The sequence below is a fragment of the Bombina bombina genome, chromosome 6 (assembly GCF_027579735.1).
Source record: "Bombina bombina isolate aBomBom1 chromosome 6, aBomBom1.pri, whole genome shotgun sequence".
Lineage (NCBI taxonomy): Eukaryota > Metazoa > Chordata > Amphibia > Anura > Bombinatoridae > Bombina > Bombina bombina.
Genome location: NC_069504.1, coordinates 1,107,357,063 through 1,107,384,590, shown reverse-complemented (window position 1 = coordinate 1,107,384,590; position 27,528 = coordinate 1,107,357,063).

The following is a 27,528-nucleotide window of genomic DNA, read 5'->3' as shown; positions in this document are numbered from 1 at the left end:
ACCCTATTGCTGAAAAATTGGAGAAACTCAACGCTGCCGTGCCAGCATGACATCCTTTACCACAAACATTCAGCTACCAAGCCAAAAGGAAAGACATTCTATCGTCCACTAAAGATACATAATTCTCAGAGATGAGGGAATTTCTCTGGGAACTGCATTCATTGGACGTTACATTGTCTTTTTTTTTTCTTCTTCTCTCTTTTCCCACTATTCTCTGAAACCTATTTACATAAGCAGAAACATCTAGTCGTCCCATAAATCTGGAAAGATACCGACTGACCCATGGACATTGGGTAACATACTCTTCACAATACAGTTGCTATTTTAAAATAATACAATAGTTATGATTATGTTGTCATTGTGTTTTACCTTTTTTCCACAGGAAAAGTTTATAACCCTCACGTATATTGAAAGTGTTATTGTTTGTCCTTATTAGATGAGGTTCTGCGTATTCACATACTCTCTGCGGGATAGCCTAGTCCTACATTCATCTATATGAGATCAGGCCTGTTCACAGACAGCGGTCACACTGATATGGGCAATTTAGGTGACTATAGAGGATTGAATCCCGTACTCTCTACATTCTTAGTTACCGCTGCAGTGGCGCTATACCCTGCTCAGTGATTTAGGGTAAGGGACACAACTCACTGATCTAATTTGGTCCTTCAACTGTACATATATCCCATAGCCAGATCTTATTTTAGTACCTAGATGACTTGTTGTTGATGGATTTACCAATGTGAAATGCTCTGTTTGTTGTTTACTCCCATCCTCTACTTCGTCACTAGACAAGTACGACCCGGGTGGAGACCTCCCTCTTCACCCCTTCCTCCTGGCACCCCCCTCCCATTCTATCTCACCAGAAAACCTCAATTTTTATCTAATTGGCCCAGAGTGAGCCTTCGACAACTTTTTTTCTTATTCTTTCATTGATCCCCTGCCACTAGCTCAATACAGACCCCACAGCACTTGGTCTGCCACATATCTATATCGCTCAGTGCACCACCATGAGCATTATGTATACACTATATTCGCAACTCCCACCCCTCATTCCCCTTCCACAACCTACGAGTGGCTCTTGCCCGCTGATTCCCCCACTCCAGTTCCTCTCATACATAGCATACTAAAAACCTGTGCTAAGACCTGTTACTCTCGTAGATCAGACACTTTGTACAGTTCCCTTTTTTTTTTTTCTCTCTCTTTTCCCCCCACTCCATCCTCTTATAATGGCACAAATTTGCATCTTGACTCTCAATTCACAAGGCCTTAATTCCCCCGCCAAGAGCAGTCTCTTATTTAACATGCTTCATCATTCTAGGGTAGATGTGATTCTTATTCAGGAGACACATTGGCTCAATAACACTGACTCCATACGAATTTACAAGAAATTTCCAGTCACAATAACCACCTCATATTCATCCAGAGGAGTAGCGATCTTCATTAATTCTCATATTACATATGAACCTATATACATAGAACGAGACCCACAAGCCATATTTATCATTCTAATATGCAGACTAAATGATAAATTAGTCACCCTAGTGAACGCTTATGCACCTAACTCAAGACAAATTAAATTCCTCAAACAATTACTAGGCTCAGTGTCAGCGGTTAAACAAGGTGAATTAATATTGGGATGTGACCTCAATTTAATTTGGAACCCCTCATTAGACAGAATGGGAACTAAGGTCTCTCAAATGGAAAGATCAATACATCCCCTCTCGTAGCATTTCAAAATTTATTTAACCAATATGATTTATATGATGTTTGGAGAGCCCTCCACCCGGAAGACAAAGAGTTCACCTTTTATTCTCCCCCACATAAATCTTACACCCAAATTGACTTCTTCCTAAGTTCTAAAGCCCTAGACCATGTCACTTATGTCAGGATCTCTCCTACATCCTGGTCCGATCACGACTCTCTCCATATCATATTGGGCCCACACCTCCCTCATTTACCCCCTCCCCTTGGCGTCTTAAAGACTTTCTAGTCACTTACTCTACCCTTAAACTTGAAACTCAAGATATCATCTCTGACTTTCTTACATTGAACGACACTCCATCCGTCACCAATGAGATTCTATGGGCCTCCCTTAAGGCCTTCCTTAGAGGACACTACATCATGAAAGCATCAGAAATCAGGAAAACTCAGGGTACCTCATTGGCGTCCCTAATTTGCCAACTCAGATCCCTAAAAAATCAGCTCTCCACATCCTTTACCATTGCATTAAAAGCCCAACTCACAGATATCACTAGGCAGATCAGAACCCTTGAATTTTGGAAAACACAGACTAACTTAGAAAAGCTCAAACAGGTATATTATTATAAAAGCAATAAAGCCTCTTCACTCTTAGCAATAAAGCTAAGAAATTGGACAGCACAAACCAAAATAACCTGCCTATGCTCACGCCGTGGAGTGGTGTCATCTCCGGGAGCAATCGGGGAAGCTTTTAGAGATTTTTACTCTGGACTTTACGACTTATAGTCTTCTGACCCTACCCTTCTTCCCTGCGGAGAATATTCGCTCATTCCTATGATCTCTAGATCTCCTGCAGCTAGCCCAGGAAGCGGCTCCCGACCTCATCTCCCCGATTTCACTTGAGGAGGTACGTTTGACCATTAAAGAACTCAAAGTATCTAAATCCACATGCCCAGGCAGCTTCACTGAACAATTTTATATAACCTTTGACCCCTTTATTATCCCCATTCTATGAAGAACTTTTAATGAAGTGAAACGCAATGGCTGTTTTCGTAAAGAATATCTGGAAGCCACGATCATAACCATACTCAAACCAGGTAAAGACCCCTCAGACTGTGGCAGCTATCGCCCTATCTCATTACTTAATTTAGACACTAAATTATACGCTAAAATAATCGCTAACCGCCACTCTAAAATAATACCCTCTCTGGTCCACACGGACCCCAGAGAGAAGGGCCAGATGCTACGAGACGAGTTCTAGATATCCTGGTCGAGGCTGCTGAGAGGGAAGTGCACATGCTCACCCTGTTGCTTGATGCTGAAAAAGCCTTAGGCAGGGTGAGGTAGGAATATTTATGGGAAACTTTACGAGCCTTCAAGCTCCCAAATGAATTCATAACCTCTGTACAGGCCCTATATTCTACTCCATTTGCTAAAGTTAAGGGAGTAGGTTTTCAGTCTGACTATTTTAAAATCTCCAACGGGACTAGACAGGGCTGTCCCCTCTCTCCGCTTTTATTCGCACTTTCTATAGAACCTGTAGCGCAAGCCATTAGACTGGATCCAGACATTGCAGGCTTTCCTATTCTAGAGTTTCAACATAAAATTACACTTTATGGAGATGACATCACTCTCCTTCTAACCAACCCATCCAGGTCCCTTCCGGCCGTATTCAAACTGCTCACCTATTTTAGCACCATGAGCTATTACAAATTAAATATAGCCAAGACAGAAGCTCTCCACACTAACATACCACCTCATGAGCTGACAACCCTACAGGGAAAATACCAGTTCCAATGGTAGGCACATTCAATTAAGTTATTAGGAATTCACCTTAGTTCGTCCACAACTACTGTTATTACTAAAAACTATCCTGACAGGCTTACCGAATGGCGAAAACTTCTTGACTCATGGGAATTCCGTGAGATCTCTTGGACAGGCAGGATTGCTGCTATTAAAATGTCCTTTATCCCCAAAATAACCTATTTGTTTCGGTCTCTCCTGATCAATGTCCCTAGACCCATCCTTAATAGGCTACAAAGTCTTATCACTAAATACGTCTGGAAGGGTAAAAGACCCAGAACCTCCAAAGAGACCCTGCAGAGTACTTCTGCCAAAGGTGGACTTAGCCTACCAAACATTATTCTATATTATCAGGCTGCACGGTTGGCTCACCTGATGAGCTGGAGTAACACAGCTCATATATCTTCATGGAAGAAAGTAGAACAATCCCTCCTGCCATTGAATATACATTTATATGATCTACCTTGGATCTCCTCACACTGTAGGAAAGATCTTAAATCTAGCCAACCCGTGATCCTTGAAACCCTACAATTTTGGGAACAGATCAGACACTTACCCACTATTGCCACTCACCCATCCCCGAGACAAACAATTGCCAGCTCCCTTTTTTGTCTTCCTGATGTTTCAGATTTATACGACCATACAAATACACTTATACTAAAATGCAACGAACTACAAATCCCAACAACACTTAGATTTGAGGCTTTTCACTTCTGCTCTATTGTTCGAGCCTGGGGTTTCCCAAGGACAAACCTCAGAGATGCTACTGGGTGGGAACAGAGGTGGACTCAAACCCACAAGCTCAAGGGACACTGTCATTCAACTACGATATACTTCTCGACCACTCCTACTACCATAAAAATTCCCAGCATCTAGCATGGGAGAGAGAACTACATTTTACTGCTGACACTGACTCCTGGCACAAAGAAATTCTATTTTCCAAAAAATTTTTACAATGTACGACTTTATTACAAGCTTACCGTACGATGGCCCTTAGTTCCTAGCTGCGGCCAACTGGGAACCCAAAGTCACATCTGGTGATCCTGCCAAAAATTGAGCCTGTTTGGACACAACTTCTAGAGATTATTAGCTCCATGAATATTACCCCTACATTTAGTCTGCAAACATGTCTCCTCCACTTAGACTTTCCAGCATTATCTCCCGCTCAAAAATCTTTAATAAATTACCTACTTATGTCTATTAAGCTTGAAATTGCAAAAGCTTGGAAGCAAAAATCGCCCCCCTCCATCTCTCAAATCATTGCAACAGTAAAGTAGACACTAATCACAAAATTTAGGCACCCTGGATAGAGAAATTTCCCCACTGAGACATACAGATAATCCCTATTCTCACTCCCTCCCTCCTCTTCCCTTCCCCTTGGGGTTTTTTCTTCTTCTCTCTCTCCCCTTCCTCCCTAATACTCTACAAGAGATATTGATATATGAGGTATAAAATAGAAAATAAGAAATTATGGTATAGAGTAGTCTATATCCGAAGACCAGCAGTCACAATTTTACAGCCTTAGCGGAGTCAGCCTTACTAACATCAATATGTTTAGATTTCCTTTTACATTTACCAGTAACCTTTGGAAAACTGATAACGCTTCGGAAACAGGTAAAAAAAACACCCCCAGGAGGTTGTTGAGAGGAATCGCAGGGCACTGCATGTGAAGCTTGGTAAGCTTGAGGGGAAAGCTGAGGCGTTGCTAGGATAATACTATCCTGAGAGACAGGAGGCTCAGGGACAGACATCTTATCTTTAAACATTAAAGTTTTATTTAAACATGAAGAACAAATCTGTACAGGAGGAATTATCCTAGCCTCCTGTTACGGTTGCCTCCAGGCTGGCTGTAAGTTGGACCGTAGAAAAGGATGCTCCTAGCGCTCCCCAAAGGATCATCAGCACCGTAGACACTATAACTGCTGCGTAGCCACCATAAGTAATGCAGACTCTACGAACCACCGCTGCTGGGCTGGTATCTCGCCGTCTGCTCTGCGCCCTGGACCTACGACCAGGCTCCAGTAGGTGAACCTCTTCCTTCTGTACAGCGAAGCAGGATCAGGAACAAGAGCTCTTACAGGAGCTCAGTAGCTAAGAGAGTATATAGAGCATAGCAATCCCTGTAGTGATTATAGCTGTACCCTACAAACATGAGTCAAAGCTGCAAGTTAGAGGGTCAGAATAGGTCTGATGTGCTGGGACACACAGCCTGCTTTTTATTGAGGTTACATGCAAAAAAAAGACACTCTCAGGGGGAGGCATAAAATCCCCAATCACACATTTGATACATTTAGATAGAGACAACGCCCTTTGACAGGCCACAACAGCAGATAACATTACACACAAGAAAACAATGCAGTCCACCTTATCACTACTAGCGGTCTGATTAGACAATGGGAATGTTTATCCCTAAACTTAATTAGAGCTGATCCCAGCAAACTTGTATTAGAATTGAACAAAATGAACTCTTAATGGCACACAATGAAAATTAATGCTTTTGTAATAGTGCTCCCTTTCTGTGGAACACTCTGCCTGTGTGGTACTGGGTTCAGTAAGCCCTATTTACTGAACCAAGTGGGAGAAAGCCAGGGACAAGTTATTTTACAGGTCTGGGGGCATAGTCTTAAAGGGGCATTGTTCACCAAAGTCACAATATGTCCCCAGACGGTTCTTAAAGGGCCATACACACCCAATAAAAGTTAATATGTTCTCAGGGGCACAATCTTCCAGGGGCCATAGTCATGAGGAAGGAGGCTGGCAAATAGGCTTCTCCACAATCCAGGGAAGCAGGGCACTTTTCCATTTAAAGGGCCAGTTACAAATAGCAGTTTGTAACACCTCCAAACACAATAAGCATTTTTCAAAAAAATTAACTTCAGGATATACCTGCATTTGCCTCGCACATCCAGCCCCCCACGACTTCTGTCTTGCTGGGATACCACCCCTAGATATCGCCAGCCGACTTTTTCTAAGTGCCGGGCGCACCATCAGTCCGAGCCCCCGGAGGTACCGCTAGGAGAGCGCAACGGATCCGCCATCTTGGATGTACCAGACAGGACGGCTGGCTACTTACACTGAATGTGAGCGGGGACAGTGAGTAGCGATCACGCTAGAACCAATTGAGAGACCGGGTCTTGCCTGTCTGCTATCCTTGACCCTGCGGTGTGGAGACACTGTTTAAAAGAAAAGAAAAAGCCACACAGAGACGGTGAGGCCTAGTGAAGGGGCCACGTGGGTGACTGTTAGAGCACTGTGAAAATTTACACCCTGTATTGTGGCGATTGAAGAAACCCCCTCAGGTCAGATAATACATATACAGACATTAAGCACAGTTGTATGACACCCTACTGTTGATCTGCCTAATTAGAGACTCCTGCTGATTTGTGACCAGGCTCAGTTTTTTTTTTATATATAGCACAGGACAGATAACAGCCTGCAAGTATCTGACTGTGAGGAATTGGCATTGTGTGTTGTGAACTTTGTAATCTGCAGCTCTGATGACAGGGGACCACTCCTTGAACACATACAGTGCCCACCTTATTCTATATATACACGGTCAACTTTATTGAGCACCCTGATGAAAGTGGATAAATACTTTTTCAAACTGACCTCCCCCCAGAGTGACACCATGAGCCAGAAGAATAAAAACAGTGATAGAAAATCCAAATATCAAGCGGAGACTCAGACGGTGGTAGAGACAAGCCCTGAGACCAGTTCTAAGCACATTGGAGATCAGACCCAGCTCATGAAAGAGTTAAAATCCTTTTTTTTTTGCCCAAAATGGAGACCCTGCAGGCGGGTTTAGATACCCTGACGAGTGAAGTCAGACAATACTCTACACGCCTTTCTGACGCAGAGGGCCGTATCTCAGAGATAGAGGATAGGCAGGTGGAATCAGGCAACTCTATACAACAGCTTCTCTGCCAAAATAAGCTGCTGCAAGAGCGGGTAGACGATCTAGAGAACCGCAGCCGCCGCAATAACCTGAGAGTGGTGGGGCTGCCTGAGAAGGTCAAGGGCAAGGACCTTCTGGCTTTTGCGGAACTTGTTCTTCCAAAACTACTAGGGATACCGCAGGATCTTTTGCCCTTGGATATCGAAAGAGCCCACAGAGTGGGCCCTGAGCGAGGTCTGGAGAATGGTAATGCGAAACCGAGGCAGCTGATCTTTAGATGCCTTAATTTCCAGGAGAAGCTGAAAATCTTAAGAGCTTACCGGATGCAGAAAGAAGTCCTATATGAGGGTAACCGACTTTTGCTGTTCCAAGACTTTTCCACAGAAGTCACTAAACAACGCAAAGATTTCTCACCACTCTGCTCACGCCTCTACGAGCAAGGCCAACAGGTGGCATTGCTATTCCCAGCTAAACTTCGCTTGCAAACCTCCTTTGGCCCTAAATTTTTCCACTCCCCCCAGGCAGTGGAGAATTACCTGGAATCGGAGAGACGACAGAAAGAAGCTGGTTGAAGTATAAGGACATGAGCTAATACGTAACTATATCTTGTTTTTACCTCATTATGGTTAAGATGACCCAGGGGTGTCTCTCTACGGGCACCCAGGAAGGCTGTGCTTGCATGGTCCCATTAGTGCCGCACCTGTTGTGCCAGCTCTGGTTAAGTGACTTAAAGTTAAATATGTTTTATAGTTGTTTAATTATTTTACTAAGGTTGATAGCGCTTAGATTGAGAGTCATGCCCTATTTGTTCACTAGTTTAAACGCAAATGGAGAGGTACCACACTACTACATTATTATGCAGACAATTGAACTAAATACCTTGAATGTTGCTTTAGCCCCCATTGATCCATGTGACACCCTATGGCGCATGGATAGCTATTTGGCTCACCTATGGCCCATCCCTTGCAAACAGACTGCACATTATCTAACCCTTCTCATATGTTGTACAAGCCCTCCCAATGGACAGATTGGTGCGGAGGGAATTCGCTGTATACCACTATATATGTCAATGCTCATTAATGTTCCACATACATGTTAGAGCTTTATCATTACATTGTACCTGTATATACCCCTTACTGTTTACAGTTATATTTCTACCAGCTAAGTGCTTACATTGCCGCATGTGGAGAGTATGTGTGCGATTTAGAAGTCTGTTACAGTTTAATGGATGTGTCATGAATGAACGTATGTTTAAACGTCAGTCAATACCTCATGCACCCATGATAATTTTAATGCTCACATTATTCTTCTACTGCTCCAGTGTATACTTCTTTGCCGGGTGGCGGCTGAATGACTGTCTGGTTCTCCTATGGCCCACCTTGCAGATACGCCCCACATATAATGCTGCCTCCGTACATGTTATGTTCACTCTAATTGGGGGCAGACTTCTGTTAAAGGGGACTACTGGGTACCATCACTTGTGGGTGACTGCTCATTTATTTCCCACGGGCATATTGAAACTGTATTGTTGCAGGATGTACTGTGGATTTCTTTGCACTGTTCATGGTCATTTGTCTGTCCATTGTGTCCCTTTGCTGCTGCATGAGTTATTATGTTTGTTTTGTACTTGGGCATCCTGGCTATATGCCTCTGTTAATCTTAATCTTCATTTGATTGCTATGTTGCATGAGGGTACACTCCTTTCTTCTTTCCTAGGTCAAGTGGAGGCACAGGGAGTAGAAAGGGACATAGTTAATCTTTATGTTAGGATGACCAAGCTAGCAATCAGGGGAATTCTGTATATAGGCATTGAAGTATGTACACTTACAACAAGATCACGCCACTGCTACCCAAATACTATACACACCAGTACACACCTACCCATAAAATGACACTGGGTCTGCGGGGGTGGGCTTCCTTTTTTTTTTTTTTTTTTTTTCCTCTCTCCTCTCTCTCCCTTTCTTCTCCTCTCTCTCCCTCTTTTCTCCCATTCTCCCCTTCTCTTTTTCTATCTTCCTCTTCCCCACCCACCCTCTCTCTATTTCCCCCCATCTATATACTTTTCATGACGACTACTGGGAATGACGCTTAAATTGACATCCTGGAACGTGGGAGGTATTAACTCCCCGGTGAAGAGGAGATCGGTTCTGTCCCACTTGCGGAAACTAGACTCTGACATTGCGTTTCTTCAAGAGACCCATTTGACAGACTCTGAACATGATAAACTGCAACAGGCATGGGTGGGATCGGTCTCCTACCTTTCATATACTAGCTCTAGTAGAGGCCTGGCTGTCCTTTTTGGCAAACGTCTATCAGTAGACATACTACGCACATACAAATATGGAGAGGGTAGATTTTTGATATTGGAGATCAAACTCCAACATGACACTTATACTTTCTGTAACATATATGCCCCTAACTCTAAGTCAATAACCTTCTGGGACTCATTAATTCAAGCACTGACCCCTTTTACAGGGAACCCGCTTATAATTGGGGGAGACTTTATTCTTGCCCCAAGCCCCCAATTAGATAGATCTTGGCTTGGTTCCGCAGATGCCGGGGCCAAGCCTCCCAAGTACAGAGGGAAATTTGAATTTAAAGTCTTTACTAAATTGCAAACAGACTTGGCGGTGTGCGACATATGGAGAAGGCGACACCCCTTGGATAGGGACTACACATGCTTGTCGAAGGCGACGGGCTCGCTGTCTAGGATAGACATGTTTTGGATATCAGACTCTCTGATACCTAGAGTAGACCGGGAAAAAATATACTCGATCCTGCTTTCAGATCATGCCCCAGTGGGACTGATACTGAGGCTTAATAAACCTAGACCAAATAAAAATACGCTTAGATTTCCGTCATACTTGATGACTTCAGAGGCTTTCCAAAAATATCTCATACATTGTTGGAATGATTACTATACGGACAATCAACAACACCTAAGCAGACCACAGCTGTTCTGGGACACCGCCAAAGTGGTCCTTACTGGACATATCATTTCATATGTAGCCAATTTGAGACACAGAGTACAGCAAAAATATAATGAGTTGCAAAAAATCTTAGAACACTCTTACCAGAGATACAGTGCAATTAAATCTAGAGAGGCATACAATGCGTTTATACTGGCAAAAGAAGAGCTAGACACTTTCTTAAAGCAGAGAGCGGTGTCTGACCTACTGAAAACAGCAGCCAGATTCCATAGATATGGCAGCAGATCGGGCAAACTACTTGCCAACTTGGTAAACAAGAGGGAAGGGGGACGGGAGGTTGCGGCCATACGGCTGCAGGACAATATCTATACTACTCCGGCGGAGATAGCGGAGGGCTTTGCTCTATATTATAGACAGCTCTATACTGGACAGCCAGATCCTCCGGCGGGAGTGCTGGAGGATTTTTGGAGTTCCATAGCAATTCCAAGTTTAACTGAGGACCAGTTGAGCTCTCTTAATGCCCCTATTTCACTGGAAGAAGTTCAGGCTACTATCAAATCGCTAGCCTTGGGCAAAGCAGCAGGTCCTGATGGACTCCCAATTGAGTTATACCGATTGCTGTTGCCACAGATATCTCCTGTACTCCATAAAATGTATGAGGGTCTCTTCCAGAGAGATAGTCCCCCGTCCACAACTTTCTCCTCTGCCCACATAACCCTAATCCCGAAATCAGGCAGAAACCCCTTGGAGCCGAGTTCTTATCGCCCCATCTCGCTCCTCAACTCAGACTACAAGGTCTTTACCAAGCTCCTTGCCAATCGCCTAAAAACTATACTGCCCCCTTTGCTCACTCCGGACCAAACTGGGTTTGTATATCGGAGGACCCCAGTGACCAACCTAAGACGTGTGCTCCACGTCATCAATTACTACTGGGAGAGGGAGCAGTCCCACCCGGGGAGGGGAAACTCGGAGGCCTTTCTCCTGTCTTTAGACACGGAGAAGGCCTTCGACCGCGTCGAGTGGCCCTACCTTTTTGGCACCCTGAATCGATTCAACTTCAGAGGCGCCTATTTGGAGGCACTGAGGAAACTCTATTCCGCACCTGATGCCCAAATCCTGGTCAACGGATGCTTCTCTTCGGGTTTTTCTCTGGGGAGAGGCACTAGACAGGGTTGTCCACTCTCTCCCCTGATTTTTGACCTGGCCTTGGAGCCTCTGGCTCTGAGACTACGACAGGTTTTCCCGGGAGTGTCACTGGGCAATGTGACGTTACATCTAGCGTTGTATGCCGACGACATGATGCTATTCGTGGACTCCCCCACGGAATCCATCCCTACTATTCTAGACACGCTGGAAAGGTTTGGACAATTTTCAGGCTATAAGATAAACACCGATAAATCAGAGATGCTGTGGCTGCACAAGAATTCCTTAGAGTCTACTACGTACCCATTTGTGGAAGTGACAGATTTCCTCACATACCTAGGTATCAACTTACATCGAAACCCACATAAAATATATGAACTCAATATTACAAGCCAATGTGATCGGATCTGTTCCCGATTGAATGGTTGGCAAAGCCTCCCTTTAGGTCTTACTGGGCGCATAAACCTATTCAAAATGTCGCTCTTGCCTAAGATTTTATATCCTCTATCAATGTTGCCTTTCATGATGTCTAGAGGAGATCTTACAAAACTAGATAGAACATTGCGGCGCTTCATATGGAAGGGGAGGAAACCTAGAATTGCAACACATAGATTGCGCGCCTCCTTTTTAAACGGCGGTCTGGGCTTGCCACATATCCAGTATTACAACTGGGCTTCCCTTATACGAATAGTACTGGACTGGCAGCTAAACACAGAGCACTTCTCTGATAGGCAATTAGAGGATAACGTGATTGGTGTATGCAGTTTTAATTACCTTCCTTATTATCCCTGGGGAGACTTGCCCCAACATATTCGTAATAACCACCTGTATAGAGACCCCCTTAGGATCTGGCTGCAGGCACATAAAGTGCTGGGACCCTCGCACCCTTCACCCAAATACATACCCATTAGTGGCAACATTGACTTCCCGGGGGGGACTGATCAGGCTCCCTTCAGTATGTGGCACACAAGGGGACTACAGAGGGTGGGGGACGTTCTGGATCCGTTGTCGCACACCATCAGGTCATTCCAGGACTTGAAAACCGCCTATGAGCTTCCAAACCAACATTTTTACGCATATCTACAGCTTAGACACTATGTCAACACATTAATGGGTGCCAATCCAAAATTCTGGAGTCAAGCCCCATTCTCAATTCCCCAGCTTGCTTTTAAGATGGGGAGCTTTTCCATGTCAGGAATTTATCAAGAAATACTCCGAAAACATACCACCAAAGTTCAGGGAGAGTTACTGGAGAGACTGAACTCAGACACTACCCATGAGATTTCCATCCAGGATATCCAAACCAGTCTCACAAAAGCCAAATTGGCGACTTTGGCACTGACTTTGAGGGAAGCACAGATCAGATTGATCAATAGAGATTACATCACTCCTAGTAGAAGAGCTAGATGGAACCCTGAACTCCCTAACAAATGTGGGAAATGTCAGATTCCCGACCCCTCCTTAGCACATTACTTTTTTGATTGCCCTTTGATCAGGCGATTTTGGGGTCGTCTGCAATATTGGCTTAAGACCAACTTGGGTATTGAAATCTCCTTCGACCTCACAAATATATACTTTTTTACATGGTCCACTGTACCTAACAGAACACAACCTATATTGACACTTTGTAAACTACTAGCAAGACACTGCATACTAACGTTGTGGTGCTCTAACCGCGCCCCCACTATACCACAATTTAAGAAAACACTATTTAAACACCTATTCATTGAGAGACAGGATGTCTGTTGGGACACCAGACATAGATTATTACCTTTTTTAAAGAAATGGACATGCTTTTTGGAAAAGCTGCCCTCTGGACAACAGAGCCAAATTCTCAAACCATTCGCACATCATGAGATATTGCTAGAAGCAACACTTAGGGGTGAGTGGACAGCAGTGATAGCGGAGAGATCCTCCCAAAATAGAACTGGAGACGCGGAGACAATTCTCATTGAATCCTTATTCTGATCCTCTCTTCCCCTCCCTCCTGAAACCCCCGCCCTCCCTTTTTTCTTTTTTTTTTTTTCTTTTTTTCTCTCTCTCCCCCCCCCTCCCACCCCTGCAGATGTACCTGCCCAAATACCTTCTTCATATTTCACATAATTGGGACGTATCAGAAGCCACTGGGATGAAACTTCTCAACCTTAGTTTAGTTAAGTTGTTATAAGTTAGAGATTTAGGTTTAGGATTTTCTCTGCATTAAATTACAAAATTTACTGAGGGATACGTGCAAACCAACGGTAGAAAGGTGCACATTTAAGTTTACAGTCAACAGATCGACAACGCATCACTAATATGTAAGCAGCTTACTGTACAGGTTCAGATGATATATTGTATATTACTGCTATCTTAATTTTCTCTTTATTGTGAATTTCAAGATGACCGGAAGCATGTACTCATTTCTCTGCTGTAAGAAACATGGATGTATTTGTGGATTATGTAACATTTTGTTGTATCCTCAGTATTAATAAAAAGAATTTCAAAAAAAAAAAAAAATTAACTTCAGCATTAGTGTCCAGTTCCTAGTAATTAACACAAATTGAAATGCCAAAAAAACAAAACAAAAACAAATTAGGCTTATTTATGTGAAGCAGTAAAAAACATACCTAATAAATAAACACCTAAAACCCTCAGTTCTGCTGAAGTCTTACCCCTCCAGAAGTTGCTGTGCCACTAGCACAGAAAACCGGACACAACGGAGCAAAGATCACCTCCTTGTTACCGGAACAGCCCAAATCCACTTGAAAAACAACTGCAGTCAGAGGAAACTGCAACCTCCACACTCGCCGCGGCAAACTCCAATCTGAACAGAGAAGCCAAAAAAACGGAAGTGCGAAGGAGCAGTCACATGACCAAAATAGGACAAAAATTGGGCCAAACAAAAATGGTGCAAAAACCGGCAGCCACAGCAAAAAGTGATTGGGCCAAATAAGCTGAACTGAAAAGTGATTGCAACAAGTAAGAAGTAAAACAAACACCTGTCAAACACTTCATACACTCTCCATCTCTGAGCCCCAATAAAATATGATGACTCCTTCACATATAAGCAGTGCCCCTAAAACAGTATTCAAATGCTTTCCACAAGCATTTAACCCCTATAGTGCTGGTACCTTCTAACCTAGAAGGGAAATAACTTTCCTGTGGATCCTGCTCTGTCAGGCAGGAGATGTTTACTGAGGTGTGACAGCTTCTCCACTTCTACCAGGGACCTATAGAAAGGAAAGAACAGAGTAACCAACCCTGGCTTTCTATAATGGGGTTAGTAATAATGTTAGAAGTTAAGCAAAGATCACCTCGCCGTCTTCTAACTTCTATTAGCCACCATTACTCTTACTAAAGAGATTGATATGGACACAGCTAGACCCCAATCCTTTCTTGCAGGGAAAAGTACCCATAAAAGGATTTAAAAATCACCATCTTCGCCATCCTCAGGGCCGAATTGGGCCACTGGATTTAAGCAGCTCTTATTCTACCAATAGAATGAGATCTGCTTAAATCCTATTGGCTGATTTGAATACCCAATAGGATTTTAGCATCCCTAATTCCTATTGGCTGATTCAATTTTTTCAGCCAATAGAAATGCAAGGGACGCCATCTTGAATCACGTCCCTTGCATTGAGGATTCAGTGTACTGCGGCGACCGTATTAAGAAGAGGATGCTCCACGCCGGATGTCTTCAGGATGGACCCACTCCGCGCCGGCTGGATGAAGATAAAAAAGGCCATCTGGATGAAGACTTCTTGCCACCTGGATGAGGACTTCGCTGGCTGGATGAAGATCGAAGAGGCCGTCTGGATGAAGACTTCTTGCCGTCTGGATGAGGACTTCACCGGCTAGATGAAGATCCTTCAAGTGGGACTTCAACAACTGTAAGTGGATTGTCAGGGGTTAGTGTTAGGTTTTTTAAGGGTTATTTAGGTGGGGGGGTTTAGATTAGGGTTTGGGCAATGTAAAAAAGTTAAATGCCCTTTTAAGGGCAATGCCCATACAAATGCCCTTTTCAGGGCAATGGTTAGCCTAGGTTATTTTAGATAGTTTTTTTTTATTTGGGGGGGCTGGTTGGGTGGTGGTTTTTACTGTTGGGGGGATGTTTGTATTTGTTTTACAGGTAAAAGAGCTGATATCTTTGGGGCAATGCGCACTAAAGGCCCTTTTAAGGGCCATTGGTAGTTTATTGTAGGCTAGGGTCTTTTTAATTTTGGGGGGACTTTATTATTTTGATACGGCTATTAGATTACGTGTAATTCTTTTTTATTTTTGATAAATTGTTACTTTTCGTAATTTAATGTTTTTTTTTGTAATTTAGTTAGTTTTTATTTTTTGTAATTAGATACTTTTTTAATTTTTAGAGTAGTGTTAGAATTTTTTATTGGTCGTTTAGTTTTATTTAATTGGTAGTTAGTTTAATTTTAGTTTAATAATTACAATAGTTTGCTAATTTAAAATAAAAAAAAATAATTTGACAGGTAAGCTTTAAATTAAGCTAGGGAAATTGTAATTTTAATATAAAGTTAGGGGGTCATTAGGTTTATGGGTTACTAGTTTAAATTAGTTTATTTCGTTGTGGGGGGGCTTTCTGTTTAGGGGTAAATAGTTTATTTTAGTATATTTCGTTGTGGGGGGCTTGCGGTTTAGGGGTTAATAGGTTTATTATAGCTGCAGTGTGGGCGGACGGCAGATTAGGGGTTAATAATATTTAAATAGTGTTTGCAATGCGAGAGGGCGGCAGTTTAGGGATTAAGTTTATTATAGTGGCGACAATATTGGGGAGTTCTTGTGACCATGTATGGGTCACAGACAAGTTTTATTCATCAAATCGTTTGGAAGAATATGAGACAAGAGACTGCGTTAACTGCATGAGTAAGTTTGTAGTCTATCTAATAGAAAATGAAAAAAGGAAGAGAGGGCGCCATAATAGCGTAATATTGTCTAGTAGTGTAGGTAAAAATATACAGACAGGTAATATGCTTACCAGAGCAAAAGGCACTGTACTATGACCAGTGCATGACAGCTTGCTAGCACTTAACAGTGGCTAGTACACTGGGGAGAAGACGTTCCTTGGAGTCTTTTCTGATACCCCCTAGGCGAACTCCTCTTGGTGCTTGTAATTACAAATGGATTGATGGACTTAAAGTGTTGTTAGTATTGGAAATGGGATACCACAAACACAAACAACTTCTCTGTTAAAATAGCTAATAGAATGCACCATTTGTTTACGGCAGTACGTGGGAAGAACCACCCGAGAGGTGGGTATACGGATAAAGGAACATTTATCAAACATCTCAGGTGAGAGACCATGTTCAGCACTCTCCAAGCATTTTATAGAGATACATCATGGCAATGTCAAAACCTTTAGGTGGCAGGCTATTGAAAAACTAATGAGACCACCCAGGGGTGGAGATAAGCTACAAATTCTTAGTCGTCAGGAAATATACTGGATCCATAAGTTAGATATTTTGGTACCGAAGGGATTCAATTTTGAATTTGATATAATCAATTTTTGGCAGAAAAGGTGAGGTGTATTTAAACCTATGACATCTCTGTCGATAGATTAAACACCTAACAACTAGAATTATATATACACTTTTATATACCTCAATTGATTGTGTTTGATAATGTAGAGATATGAGATAGGACATTAGTATACATGGGAGTAACTGTCTCTCCTTGGCACGGCCGAGGTCAGGAGAGGAGACAATGTAACAATGCTCTCCTGGGACATAGTTCAGGTTCAAACAGTAAACCCCTGATATGCCCTATATATACACTATATAAATTGTACACCACAGAGTATATATATATGACATAGGATCAAATGACAATATATTATATATATATATATGTATGTAATATAAACACATACATGTATATAGAGAGTATTTACACAGGGTATGATTAAAACTATATTTATATGGTTCTGATATACTACTTTGTGCATAAATAATATAATATATGTAAGTCATCTAGAGTGTTAAATATGAACATGGACTAGAGATAGGGTTGCAGAATCACAATTGTCTGTTCAATATGTTCAATATGCTATTGCAGATGGTGTATTTATTTACCATAGAAATAGTTCTGTCAAGCTCTTTTAAGGGTTAATATTTGAAACAAACAATTAACTAATTAAGTCGAACAATCAATGATAATGCTTTTACTTGTCTTTTTAAACTCACTAATCAGGAAGTAATGTAGGTCTATGATTACGGTCGGAAAGACCGAAACCGGTCAGACCATTTTCACTTTGGCTGATCACCTTGCTGAGTTCAGCTAATCTTTTTCTGTGATGCCGTGTGTTGTTTCTTTTTTAATATTACTGGAATAAATTTAACTGTTTTAATTCTATTGGAGCCTGTTTCGTCTTGGTTTATTTCCTTTTCTACAATATCGGGGAGCGTTGGAATATGGGTTAATACATTTTTTTAGTGGCGGTGATGTTGGGAGTGTCAGATTAGGGGTTAATGAGTTTATTATAGTGTTTGCGATGCGTGAGGGCCTCGGTACGTGGGAAGAACCACCCGAGAGGTGGGTATACGGATAAAGGAACATTTATCAAACATCTCAGGTGAGAGACCATGTTCAGCCATTATTATAGTGTTTGCGATGCGTGAGGGCCTCGGTTTAGGGGTTAATAGGTAGTTTTTGGGTGTTAGTGTACTTTTTAACACTTTAGTTATGAGTTTTATGCTACAGCTTTGTAGCGTAACACTCATAACTACTGACTTTAGATGGTGGTACGAATCTTGTTGTTTTAGGCTGTAATGCTAGCTTTTTAGTCGTACCGCAAAACTCAAAATACTGGCTCTATGGGAATCCCATGAAAAAACACCATTTTTACGTGTGCGGGACTGACGTTGCGTTACAGGCTAAAAGGTGTGCAGTACAGCTATACCGACAATACTTGTAATAGCTGCAGTGCTGTTTTAACGCTGAAAATGCCATATTTTCAGCGTTAAAAGCCACAATGCAAAACTTGTAATCAAACTGATATACAGCTAATACTATTTAACTTATCCCTAAAAATGTTTAAATTGTAAACAATATTCATTTACTTCATTGTAGTAAAACAACACATTGCAGTACAACCATATAATATATTTTTTTATATTTTTAGACCCAAGCATAAGAAGTGAGCTCAGTTTACAAATCTAATACACTTCTTAAGTAGATACGTAACTATAGGGGTCTCAGAGGTCTCACTTGACTTGGCCCAGACCCCTAGGACATGACGCTGCTAAGAGTTGTATTGTCACTATACGTGGGCCTGTGTTGTCGCCTGTGCATCTTATGCACCATGTCTGGCTTCACTTAGTGTGTCCCCCTCCAGCAAAACTGGGCTCAGAGTTTAAGGATGGTGTATTGATTTGTCTTTAGTGTTTCCAAGATAGCCACCAAAGTTTAGCTGTACAGAAATATCTGCCAGCATATTCATATAGGAAGGCTACACATGTGCATAGACTAACCAATGGGGAAGGATGACTCACAGTTACAGATAAGCAGATCCCCTTGTTTATGTGGCTACTGGCTTAGCGTCTGCTGATTGTACTGTTGCAATAGGATACCCCACCACAACCTTTACCCTGGGCCCAAGAGAGGTCTAGTTATGCCCCTGTTCTTAGGAAATTAGAATTTGCTCTATGTGGTTAGCCTTAATATTCATTAAACACATTTTTTTTTTAAGCGTAACATTGTTGTGGTTCATGTTTCTGTGTTTGTTGCATATATTTGAATGATAAACAATGTTCCCTTTACAAAAAAACTAACGGCTAGATTTAGAGTTTGGCGGTAGCCATGAAAACCAGCGTTAGAGGCTCCTAACGCTGGTTTTAGGCTACCGCCGGTATTTGGAGTCAGTCAGGAAAGGGTCTAACGCTCACTTTTCAGCCGCGACTTTTCCATACCGCAGATCCCCTTACGTCAATTGCGTATCCTATCTTTTCAATGGGATCTTTCTAAGTGAGCGTTAGAAATCTAACGACAAAACTCCAGCCGCAGAAAAAAGTCAGTAGTTAAGAGCTTTCTGGGCTAACGCCGGTTCATAAAGCTCTTAACTACTGTGCTCTAAAGTACACTAACACCCATAAACTACCTATGTACCCCTAAACCGAGGTCCCCCAACATCGCCGCCACTCGATTAAATTTTTTTAACCCCTAATCTGCCGACCGCCACCTACGTTATACTTATGTACACCTAATCTGCTGCCCCTAACACCGCCGACCCCTATATTATATTTATTAACCCCTAACCTGCCCCCCACAACGTCGCCGCCAGCTACCTACAATAATTAACCCCTAATCTGCCGACCGCAAAGAGCCGCCACCTACATTACAGGGAGTGCAGAATTATTAGGCAAATGAGTATTTTGACCACATCATCCTCTTTATGCATGTTGTCTTACTCCAAGCTGTATAGGCTCGAAAGCCTACTACCAATTAAGCATATTAGGTGATGTGCATCTCTGTAATGAGAAGGGGTGTGGTCTAATGACATCAACACCCTATATCAGGTGTGCATAATTATTAGGCAACTTCCTTTCCTTTGGCAAAATGGGTCAAAAGAAGGACTTGACAGGCTCAGAAAAGTCAAAAATAGTGAGATATCTTGCAGAGGGATGCAGCACTCTTAAAATTGCAAAGCTTCTGAAGCGTGATCATCGAACAATCAAGCGTTTCATTCAAAATAGTCAACAGGGTCGCAAGAAGCGTGTGGAAAAACCAAGGCGCAAAATAACTGCCCATGAACTGAGAAAAGTCAAGCGTGCAGCTGCCAAGATGCCACTTGCCACCAGTTTGGCCATATTTCAGAGCTGCAACGTCACTGGAGTGCCCAAAAGCACAAGGTGTGCAATACTCAGAGACATGGCCAAGGTAAGAAAGGCTGAAAGACGACCACCACTGAACAAGACACACAAGCTGAAATGTCAAGACTGGGCCAAGAAATATCTAAAGACTGATTTTTCTAAGGTTTTATGGACTGATGAAATGAGAGTGAGTCTTGATGGGCCAGATGGATGGGCCTGTGGCTGGATTGGTAAAGGGCAGAGAGCTCCATTCCGACTCAGACGCCAGCAAGGTGGAGGTGGAGTACTGGTTTGGGCTGGTATCATCAAAGATGAGCTTGTGGGGCCTTTTCGGGTTGAGGATGGATTCAAGCTCAACTCCCAGTCCTACTGCCAGTTTCTGGAAGACACCTTCTTCAAGCAGTGGTACAGGAAGAAGTCTGCATCCTTCAAGAAAAACATGATTTTCATGCAGGACAATGCTCCATCACACGCGTCCAAGTACTCCACAGCGTGGCTGGCAAGAAAGGGTATAAAAGAAGAAAATCTAATGACATGGCCTCCTTGTTCACCTGATCTGAACCCCATTGAGAACCTGTGGTCCATCATCAAATGTGAGATTTACAAGGAGGGAAAACAGTACACCTCTCTGAACAGTGTCTGGGAGGCTGTGATTGCTGCTGCTGCACGCAATGTTGATGGTGAACAGATCAAAACACTGACAGAATCCATGGATGGCAGGCTTTTGAGTGTCCTTGCAAAGAAAGGTGGCTATATTGGTCACTGATTTGTTTTTGTTTTGTTTTTGAATGTCAGAAATGTATATTTGTGAATGTTGAGATGTTATATTGGTTTCACTGGTAAAAATAAATAATTGAAATGGGTATATATTTGTTTTTTGTTAAGTTGCCTAATAATTACTCACAGTAATAGTCACCTGCAAACACAGATATCCCCCTAAAATAGCTAAAACTAAAAACAAACTAAAAACTACTTCCAAAAATATTCAGCTTTGATATTAATGAGTTTTTTGGGTTCATTGAGAACATGGTTGTTGTTCAATAATAAAATTAATCCTCAAAAATACAACTTGCCTAATAATTCTGCACTCCCTGTATAGCTATGTACCCCTAATCTGCTGCCCCTAACACCGCCGACCCCTATATTATATTTATTAACCTCTAATCTATCCCCCTCAACGTCGCCTCCACCTGCCTACACTTATTAACCCCTAATCTGCCGAGCGGATCTCACCGCTACTATAATAAAGTTATTAACCCCTAATCCGCCTCACTAACCCTATAATAAATAGTATTAACCCCTAATCTGCCCTCCCTAACATCGCCGACACCTAACTTCAAATATTAACCCCTAATCTGCCGACCGAATCTCGCCGCTATTCTAATTAATGGATTAACCCCTAAAGCTAAGTCTAACCCTAACACTAACACCCCCCTAAATTAAATATAATTTAAATCTAACGAAATAAATTAACTCTTATTAAATAAATTATTCCTATTTAAAGCTAAATACTTACCTGTAAAATAAACCCTAATATAGCTACAATATAAATTATAATTATATTATAGCTATTTTAGGATTTATATTTATTTTACAGGTAACTTTGTATTTATTTTAACCAGGTACAATAGCTATTAAATAGTTAAGAACTATTTAATAGCTAAAATATTTAAAATAATTACAAAATTACCTGTAAAATAAATCCTAACCTAAGTTACAATTAAAACTAACACTACACTATCAATAAATTAATTAAATAAAATACCTACAATTACCTACAATTAAACCTAACACTACACTATCAATAAATTAATTAAATACAATATCTACAAATAAATACAATTAAATAAACTAACTAAAGTACAAAAAATAAAAAAGAACTAAGTTAGAAAAATATTACAACAATTTTAAACTAATTACACCTACTCTAAGCCCCCTAATAAAATAACAAAGACCCCCAAAATAAAAAAATGCCCTACCCTATTCTAAATTACAAAAGTTCAAAGCTCTTTTACCTTACCAGCCCTGAACAGGGCCCTTTGCGGGGCATGCCCCAAAGAATTCAGTTCTTTTGCCTGTAAAAAAACCACATACAATACCCCCCCCCAACATTACAACCCACCACCCACATACCCCTAATCTAACCCAAACCCCCCTCAAAAAAACCTAACACTACGCCGCTGAAGATCTTCCTACCTTATCTTCACCATACCAGGTTCACCGATCGATCCAGAAGAGCTCCTCCGATGTCATGATCCAAGTCCAAGCGGGGGGCTGAAGATGTCCATGATCCGGCTGAAGTCTTCATCCTATCCGGGAAGAAGAGTAGATCCGGACCAGCAACCATCTTCTTCCAAGCGGCATCTTCTATCTTCATCCGATGAGGACCGGCTTCATCTTGAAGACCTCCACCGCGGACCCATCTTCTTCTTCCGACGACTTCCCGACGAATGACGGCTCCTTTAAGGGACGTCATCCAAGATGGCGTCCCTCGAATTCCGATTGGCTGATAGGATTCTATCAGCCAATCGGAATTAAGGTAGGAAAATTCTGATTGGCTGATGGAATCAGCCAATCAGAATCAAGTTCAATCCGATTGGCTGATCCGATCTGCCAATCAGATTGAGCTTGCATTCTATTGGCTGATCGGAACAGCCAATAGAATGCGAGCTCAATCTGATTGGCTGATTCCATCAGCCAATCAGAATTTTCCTACCTTAATTCCGATTGGCTGATAGAATCCTATCAGCCAATCGGAATTCGAGGGACGCCATCTTGGATGACGTCCCTTAAAGGAACCGTCATTCGTCGGGAAGTCGTCGGTGAAGATGGATGTTCCGCATCGGCGGGATGAACACGGATCCTGAAGAAAGAAGATTGAATATGCTGTTGATAGAAGACTTCAGCCGGATCATGGACCTCTTCAGCTCCCGCTTGGATGAAGACTTCAGCCGGATCATGGACCTCTTCAGCCCCCCGCTTGGGCTTGGATCACGACATCGGAGGAGCTCTTCTGGATCGATCGGTGAACCTGGTATGGTGAAGATAAGGTAGGAAGATCTTCAGGGGCTTAGTGTTAGGTTTATTTAAGGGGGGTTTGGGTTAGATTAGGGGTATGTGGGTGGTGGGTTGTAATGTTGGGGGGGGGGTATTGTATGTGTTTTTTTTACAGGCAAAAGAGCTGAATTCTTTGGGGCATGCCCCGCAAAGGGCCCTGTTCAGGGCTGGTAAGGTAAAAGAGCTTTGAACTTTTGTAATTTAGAATAGGGTAGGGCATTTTTTTATTTTGGGGGTCTTTGTTATTTTATTAGGGGGCTTAGAGTAGGTATAATTAGTTTAAAATTGTTGTAATTTTTTTCTAATGTTTGTAAATATTTTTTTATTTTTTGTAACTTATTTCTTTTTTATTTTTTGTACTTTAGTTAGTTTATTTAATTGTATTTATTTATAGGAATTGTATTTAATTTATTTATTGATAGTGTAGTGTTAGGTAACTTAGGTTAGGATTTATTTTACAGGTAATTTTGTAATTATTTTAACTATTTTAGCTATTAAATAGTTCTTAACTATTTAATAGCTATTGTACCTGGTTAAAATAAATACAAAGTTACCTGTAAAATAAATATAAATCCTAAAATAGCTATAATATAATTATAATTTATATTATAGCTATATTAGGGTTTATTTTACAGGTAAGTATTTAGCTTTAAATAGGAATAATTTATTTAATAAGAGTTAATTTATTTTGTTAGATTTAAATTATATTTAATTTAGGGGGGTGTTAGTGTTAGGGTTAGACTTAGCTTTAGGGGTTAATACATTTATTAGAATAGCGGTGAGCTCCTGTTGGCAGATTAGGGGTTAATACTTGAAGTTAGGTGTCGGCAATGTTAGGGAGGGCAGATTAGGGGTTAATACTATTTATTATAGGGTTATTGAGGCGGGAGTGAGGCGGATTAGGGGTTAATACATTTATTATAATAGCGCTCAGGTCCGGTCGGTAGATTAGGGGTTAATAAGTGTAGTTAGGTGGAGGCGACGTTGGGGGCGGCAGATTAGGGGTTAATAAATATAATATAGGGGTTGGCGATGTTAGGGCAGCAGATTAGGGGTACATAGGGATAATGTAGGTGGCGGGGGTGAACGGAGCGGCAGATTAGGGGTTAAAAATAATATGCAGGGGTCAGCGATAGCTGGGGCGGCAGATTAGGGGTTAATAAGTGTAAGGTTAGGGGTGTTTAGACTTGGGGTACATGTTAGAGTGTTAGGTGCAGACGTAGGAAGTGTTTCCCCATAGCAAACAATGGGGCTGCGTTAGGAGCTGAACGCAGCTTTTTTGCAGGTGTTAGGTTTTTTTTCAGCTCAAACAGCCCCATTGTTTTCTATGGGGGAATCGTGCACGAGCACGTTTTTGAAGCTGGCCGCGTGCGTAAGCAACTCTGGTATCGAGAGTTGAAGTTGCGTTAAATATGCTCTATGCTCCTTTTTTGCAGCCTAACGCAGCCATTCTGTGGACTCTCAATACCAGAGTTATTTAAAAGGTGCGGCCAGAAAAAAGCCAGCGTTAGCTTTGCGGGTCGTTACCGACAAAACTCTAAATCTAGCCGTAACAAACCATATGCATGTAAAACGTTTAGCTGATTTAATTTACTTGATCAGGTTATATTGCAGGCAAGAGACTGAAAAAAATAAAATGTACACTATTCAATAACAATTTATAAACGTTATTGTCACTTGACTTATTCTGGTGTCAGCCAATAAGTATGTAAGCTACAGTTTTGTTCTTGGCCAGTCCTGACTACTTAAAAAAGTAAATAGCTTGTAGCAGTAGCATTAGCTACTAATTTAACTTTAAATTTAGCTGCTGTTTAACTGCTCCTCTGCTTGCCTGAAGACTCCCTTAATATCATGAATATCAGATGAAAGTCATTTTTTCATAAAAAAAATATGTATGGCTAAGCGCATGCTTTACAATTAATATATGAATTAATTGAGCGTATGAAATAATTGATGAATGGAAAACATCATTGACATCTGTAAAGCAATGGGAATTACAATTACTGACTCTCATGCATGGCTCATGAATATGATGTGCTGGATTATGCCTTAAAATACTGTTCCTTATGTTTCCTTTCTATAATTTGCACTTTTAATAAACGCTGTAATGTCTTCAATTAAACCAAGGTCTATAAAATAAACAATGCAGTTAAATTCAATTGAAATCAAACGGTATAATTTAGTGAATTACGAAATTGTCTAGCATGAATAACCCCTTAATGAATATTAAACTATACAAATCAAAATGTTGATAGATAAATGGATAGATAGATGATAGATAGAAATATAGATAATAGATAGACAGACAGGCAGAAGATAGACAGAATATAGATTGATAGACAGAAGATAGATTGATAGATATAGATAGATAGATAGATAGATAGATAGATGATAGATAGATAGATAGATAGATAGATAGATAGATATAGATAGATAATAGATAGATAGACAGACAGGCAGAAGATAGACAGAAGATAGATAGATAGATAGATAGATACATTTCCAGGTGTTGCTTGAGATTTCATTGTATTTACAGCTTGTTGACATTATTTCTTTTTTTATTCAGACCATGTTCATGCATTGAGTCAGTATTTTATGATGTATATAAGTACTGAAGCTATCACCTACACAGGTGGTCTACAGGTGGTATATTACTCATCTTCCTTGCTCAGAAGTTCTGATGCCTGATGATACATTGATGATTCCAGATGAAGAAATTCCAAGGTTGTTCTTTTCAAATTCAGATACCTTGGCAGCTAATTTAGCATTGCAATTGTCACCCTCTTGTTTGTGGACAGCGGGCTCCCCCAGCATACTCTAATGCAGGCTCTCACATTATTATCTCACTTATACCTCATGCCTCCTGCTTTACACTGTTTGAAAAGACAGTTTTCACTGTTTAACCTTTCATAGCACCTGTAAATATTCTTCTTATTGGTTGACTATAACGTTTTAAAGGGGTAGGGAAATAAGCAGTACTTTTGCAAGGCAGCTCACAATGTAAAGGTACAGTAAACAATTTGTACCTACAATTGTTTTTCTGCAACCTACCAATAGATTAACATGTCAGAGACTGAATGTTGTAAGATACATATTGTTTGCTGCAGTTGTATTTCAATGCTCAAACTACACCCACCACTTTTGGTTTTTCGAGTAGCAAATTGAGACTTGAGTCTAGAGAATACAGGGCTTGCCACTGCTATTGTGTTAACAAAATCTCCATTATTTATCTTCAGCAGAAAAGATCATATGTGGCAGGGTTAGGCATGTGAAGTCTTGTATGTGCTCTTTCAATTTTCTTATATTACACGAAAAGAAGGAAAAATAATAAAAGTATATTGCAAATTATTTGTACTGTGTGTAATTAGCATTTTATATTACAGCCTCTAAGTGTCCTTTAATACTTTGGTCTAAATTCCACTCTGTCACAAACAAAAACATTCCAAACTTTTTGTGCAGCCTGACTACACAAATTTTTCATGTGAGCTTACCAGACATGACTTATTAAGTACTGTTATATATTCATTAATTATAAAATACTGAAAAAATATTAATAATGAATGTATATAATTATAATAGATGTTCTTAAACATTCTAAAAAATCAATAGAATATATATGCATATTTTTTCTATATTTTATATTTAATATTTACTTACTGCACCCTTAAGATAACTATTTCTTCATGTGTGCTAAAACAACACTGCGTTACACCTACAGTGTCTATATACAGTATCTATACATGTGTATATATGTGTTTATATGTATGAATATATGCATATACATATATTAACACATAAATACACAAGTATATACTTATATATGCACAACCCCAATTCTGAAAAAGTTGGGATAGTATTGAAAAGGCAAAAAAAAAAAAAATTCAATTCACCCTGTACTATATTAAAAACACAATATTAACACATTATTTAAAGTTTTACTTTGTGAATTTAATGTATTTTTTAAAATATACACTAATTTCAAATCTGATGACTGCAACACACTCCAAAAAAGTAGGAACAGTCGACTGTTTACCACTGTGTAACATCACCTTTTCTTTTAATAACACTTTTGGGCACTGTTGGTTAAGTTAGCAAGCAAACTACACACAAACAGCATTGTGAGCTGCTGGTGCAACGCCGCCCCCTGCAGACTCATGGCCAATCGGCCGCCAGCAGGGGGGTGTCAATCAACCCGATCATA